This window comes from Condylura cristata, unplaced genomic scaffold (assembly GCF_000260355.1).
Source record: "Condylura cristata isolate star-nosed mole 26May11 unplaced genomic scaffold, ConCri1.0 scaffold00025, whole genome shotgun sequence".
NCBI classification, from domain to species: Eukaryota; Metazoa; Chordata; class Mammalia; order Eulipotyphla; family Talpidae; genus Condylura; species Condylura cristata.
Window position 1 is genome coordinate 6,556,649 of NW_004567126.1, and position 6,000 is coordinate 6,562,648.

The 6,000-nt window shown below is 35.1% G+C and overlaps 1 protein-coding gene across 1 annotated transcript in view; it reads right to left on the bottom strand.

The window, feature by feature from the left end:
* Positions 1 to 6,000, bottom strand: part of LOC101635776 (chromosome unknown open reading frame, human C11orf65) — a 28,290-nt gene that overhangs the window by 6,569 nt on the left and 15,721 nt on the right. The window lies entirely within an intron of this gene.

A 6,000-nucleotide genomic window follows, 5' to 3' on the forward strand; every position in this document is an offset into this window, starting at 1 on the left:
GTACATGGAGCATGTTGTTATAAGACAATTTACATATTTATCATCTCATATAATACATGTAAACCAAGTTCAATGTGATGGTATCTTCTACAAAAACAAAGTAACTTACTCCAGTACATTAGCTAGAGAAACCTCATTTTGAAATCACCTCTCAGTAAGTTGATTATGATAAAAACAAAACAATAATCCCTAAGTTATCAAATCACTGAATCATAGAGATAGAATAATTGTAGAGACCAGAGTCCACTCATTTTATATGTGAGGAAGTAAATCCTGGAAGGATTGAATAACTTTTACAAAGATGTGAATAACTGCACACAGAAAGAAAGAAGGAAAGGAAAGAGGGAAGAAAATACTAGCTTTTTTTGGTATCAGGTACTTTTCAAACATTATCTTACTTAATTTTCTTACAATGACCATCATTTGTGAACTATTTTTATTCCCCTCTATGATATCTGAGATCCTGTGCTCAGGAGCCCTTTGTTCTTTAAGGGCTCAAAATCTAGTGGAGGATGCAGACAAATACATAGATTACAGCAAAAACTCTATAAGTGATTGTCTAAAATATCTGTGGAGCACATCAAAAGGAAGTACAAATTGTGTGTTGGTATGTCAGAGAAGTCTTCAAGAGATATCTGAGCCAAATATCAAAATAGGAAGATCTGTTGCCATTAAGCTAAGCCAGGAAAGAATAACTTAGGGAAATGGAATACAGGATATAGGTAAAGAGGAGACCCTAACATTCCGGTAATTTGTGTTTTGGAACACCACTTCAATATTAATAGAGAGGTAGGGAAGAGGCTAGAAAGAGAGATGAGCTAGCGGGACTCGTCGATGAATTAAGAGGACAATGAGAAGATACTATAGCTGGGAATGAGAGAAATGTAGATTTGGGAGATATTTTGGAAACAGAAGTAATAAGATCTGATTATCAGATGATACATCAAAGCTTATAAAAGGGAAACAACCTAGGATAACCCCTACATTTCTGACTTGCATGACTAAGTAAATAGGGGTGTCATAAACCAAAGCCAAAACAATTTGTATAAGCCAAGAAGAAACAATTTATATGGTGGGGAAGATCAGAAATTCAGTTTTGGACCTGTTAGAGTGAGATGGAAGTGTCTATACAATTGAAAAAACAGAGCTCTGTTATGAAGATTGTCATGAGAGTAAACAGACTAGGGCAGAAAGAAGAAATAAAAAAGAGACTATTAATTATGTACATTGGTTATCATTGAGAATCTCCCAGCTGGTTCTGTGCTTGCTTCATTAAGTTGCACCATCGTTCTGTCAAAACCCACTGTTTCTGGGTGATGGCATACATGGAGAGTGTTTTTGTTCTTCTAAGCCCATTACTATACTGCAAATGGGTCCCCTGGTTAGAGGAAAAGTTGTATGGAATAAAATAATGATAAAAATAAGACATTCTGAAATGAATGCTATTGCTGACAGAAACAATTCAAGCAGAGAAATAAAATACATATCCAGAATATTTCTTGATTACTGCAGAGATAATAAAGCAATCTGCCACCAGGTAGCCTGCACATTCCATTATTGAGGGCAAAGCAATGGCCTTTGCTCTATATTTATCTGTGCCTATAGAGCCAGAACAGCCATGGTGATGGAAAGATCATGTTTATGAGTATGTACAGCCTCCTTCCCTGCAACTGGACCACTGTGTCGACGGCTTTATTGAGATAACACTGAAGTGATGGAAGAAAGGCTGCTATCCACAGGATGGATCAGCTTTTCCATCTGATTGCTGATTTATATAAACTAATATGTGTCAATTCTAACCACCAACTTTCAACTTAAATTATTTTCAAGTTCCTGGGCCCTCCCTGGTGGCACAGTGGGTTAAAGCACTGCACTAAAGAAGCTAAAGCCACTTCCGCATGGGCTCAATCCCGCCTGCCCTGGAGGTGATCCGTATGGTGTGGCAGACCTCTCCTGACCCGCCTGCTGCTCCCCTCAGCAGTGTACTTCTACCATCTGCCTGTTTTGTTCCCCACTCTGTCTCTGGTGAAGCCTCTCACCACCCCTACACCTTTGGCCTGTACCCCAGTTCTGCATACACAAATAAATACATCTTTAAAAAAATATATTTTCAAGTTCCTGATCAGCTAAGAAAAAGTGTATAAGTTCCCTAACTCCAGCTATTTCCCTCTGAATGAAGTGGAAAACCAGATGTACCATCTCCACTTGTACTCACTGGGAGAACCAAACCATTATTTGGGCCAACTGAGAGATTGTAATCTACTCCGTTTTTGTATGGTGCTGGCATCGTGCAGATCCATGGTGATTTAGACCCAAAGTATTTCCCCTCTGTTAACTTCTCACAGGGGACATCCTATGAAGCCAAAGGTTTGGCAATAAAGAAGAGCAAATGAAGCATGAGCAAGTATTGAAGTCTGAGCCACCTGCTCATGCAGAATACCTTGACCTTCTCAACTTTCTCTGACTCATTTTCCTAAACTATTCTGTACTGAAATGAATCTGATAGATCTCAGAGCAGTTCATAATCACAAAGCACTTGGATTCTTATTGTCAAACATCCTGTATCTCAGTAACAAGTCTGGAAATGATTATCAAATGGAGAACAGCTTTATAAAATCTTACTCCTAAGCCATAGAGGTCTGTATTGTGATCCTCTATTATGACTACTTAGAGCTTAAGGGTATTTAACTATCTGCCAAAACATTCCCAATATTTTTCACACTTCATAAAGCCCAAGTGGTATGGCAGCTGGGTCACATTATGGACCAGTTATCTTGTTCTTCATGCACCATGTTGTAGTTCAGCTAGATAGCCTTATTAAGTTGACTAGTAAACAGGTTGGAGCAGCAAGCCCAAATGTGGAATATTTTAACTTCCCTATGCCAAGAGGCCCTCTAAGTGTAAGTTTTCTTAGGTGGATGGTGCTTGGTACAACTTCTTTGTCACTTTAGAAAGGATATCTGTAATATGTGTATGCAGCAGCCCCTAAACTTTTTGCAAAGTTTTTATTGGTTTTGTATCACAATCTTGACAAACTCTTACTAGTTTCAGAAACTTTTCTGTAAATTCCTTAGGATTTTAACCCTAAACAATGATGTCTATAGTGAATACAGTCTAATGGTTCATCCTTTCTAATTTCAGTGTTCCCTCCCCCAAACCACTTTCTTTTTCCTTATTCATTGGCTGGGATCGCTAGTACAAAGTTGTAAAGATGTGGTAACAGCAGACATCTTAGCCTTGTTCCTGATCTTAGAGAGAAAGCATTCAGTATTTTGCCATTAAATCTAATGTTAGCTGTAGACATTTTATAGATACCCTTTATCAAGGTCTTCATTTCTAGATTGCCAAAAGTTTTTATTATGAAAGGTTGTCGGATTTTTGTAAGCACTTTTCCTATATTGGATGATCATATCCAACTTTTTTTTTTTAATTCTAATTATATGGTAAATTGTACTGATTGATTTTCAAATGTTAAGACAACTTAATATTCCTGGGATAAACTGTACTTATTTATGATATTATTATCCTATATCTGTGTCCATGACAGATATTGCTATTTTCTTGTAATATCTTTTTATTCATTTTAAAACCCTGAGTGGTTTTCATATATGATTATATTCAGATATTATTGATGAATGTTTCCTCCTCTTTCTGGAAATACTTGTGTAGAATTTGTAATACATCTTTCTTAAATGTTTGCTAGAATTCACCAGGGTATTCTTCTGGACATGGAGTATTCGTTGTGGGATTTTTATAATAAAAATAAATTTACTTAATAATCATAAAACTATCCATGCCATCTTTTGTGTGTGTGTATCAACCTTGGTTTATGTTTTTAAATGAATGTTTCTACTTCACCTAAATTTTCAGATTTATGGGTATAAAGTTGCTTGCAATATATTTATGTTGTTTTGAATTGTAGGTATTCCTATAGTATATCTTTGATATCATTTCCAATATTTTTGTTTTATATGCATTCTCTCTTTTAAAAAAAATACTTAGGGATTTAAAAAATATATTGCTTTTATCAAAAGAAACAATTTTTATAACTTTTCTCTGCCAGTTTTCTGTTTGCAATGTCATTGATTTCTCCTATAGTCATAATTTTCTTTGGGTTTAATTTTCTTCTTTTATGGGTTCATATATTGAAATTTAATCGCTGATTTATGATCTTTCTTCTTTTTCAATATTTGCACTTAATGATATAAATTTTCCAATAAAAATGTTTTAGCTAGACTCTTAAGTAAAAAATATTTCAAATTTCCCTGTAATTTCTTTGATGAGTAGATTATTAAGAAAATGCTATTTAATACCCAACAGATTAGAAGTTTCCAGAATTTTTCTGCTATTAAGTCTGCTCTGTTTTTTAATTTCTTTTTAATTCCATCATGATATAAGAACTTTCTTTTAAATTTGTAGGCATTTGATTTATGGCCCAGAATATGGTTTGCATTGCTGAATGGTTTATGTGCACTTAAAAGCTAGATGTTTTCTATTGTGGGGTGTAGCACTCTGTAAATGCCAATTTAGTCAAATTGGTTGATAGCATTGCTCAAATCTTCTATATTGTACTAATTTATTGTTCATTTGTTACATCAACTACTAAGAAAAGTGTTTTGGAATTGATGATTATAATTTTGGATTTATCTGTATCTCTCTTCAATATTATTTATTTTTGTTTCATGTATATAGAAACAGTTATTAGGTAAATAAGCATTTAGCATTGTTATATTCTCTTGATGAATTTATACCTTATTTTTTTTGTATTATCTTTTCAAATGATGTTATCTTTATTATTTGAAATTATGCCTTTTATTTTTAGAAAAGATTTTGTATACTAGAGTTTTATATTTTTGTATTCCTTTAAATGTTCTGTAGCTAAAAGTGGATGACTGGATTAAAAAGATGTGGTAAACATACACAATGGAATATTACTCAGCAACCAAAAAAAATAAACACATGCCTTTTGCAGCAACATGGATGGAGCTGGAAAAGATTATGCTTAGTGAAATAAGTCAGAAAGAAAAGGAAAAATACCGCATGATTTCACTCATAACAGGATATATGGGACCAGGCGAGAAAAAAATAATAATGAACAGCTATATACCAGAGACATTTATGGGAGTGGAGTGGGGAATGGGATCAAAAACAATGGGGGGAGGGAAATGCACTGGACTATGGTGATGGCACATGGGTGATTTTGTGATGGGAATACCACAGGGATTACAACTGAGGTGGAAAAAGGCACAAAGTGCTATAAAAATAAAATATTATTTAAAAAAATATTTTGGAGCTTTTCTGGTAAATAGTCAAGGAAAATTGGAAACAACTTTATTTTAAGATATGCTTTTAAGATTTGCTTAATAAATCTAGAGTAACTAGTGTAATCCATACAGGATAATTCTTAGGGCAAAAGGTATAGAGTGGATGTGGAGAGTGAATTAAAGTTATTTGGCATACAAGAGTAAATGCAATTTTCATATATAATGTTCCAAAAGGCTGTAATTTCCTAACAGCTATTATATCACAGAGAGTAACAGTATTTGGAACATAGTTGGTGCTTATTAAATATTTACTTTCTCTCCTTTTTTTTTTCTAAAGATTTATTTATTTGTGCATACAGAACTGGGGTACAGGCCAGAGGTACAGGGGCGGTGAGAGGGTTCATTAGAGACAGAGTGGGTAGTAGAACAGACAGATCATCAAAGAACACTGCTGAAGGGAGCAGCGGGCAGGTAAGGAGAGGTCTGCTGTGCCATGTGGATCATCGGGAGTAGGAGGGGATCAACTCATGCGTAAAGTGGCTTTAACCTCTCTGTGCTGTGCTTCAACCCACTGAGCCACCAGGGAGGACCCTTTCTATGTGTTTTGTTTTTAAAGATTTATTTATTTGTACATGCAGAACTGGGGTATAGACCAGAGGCTCAGGGGCGGCGAGAGGTTTCACCAGAGACAGAGTAGGGACCAGAACAGGCAGATCGACAAAGTACACTGCTGAGG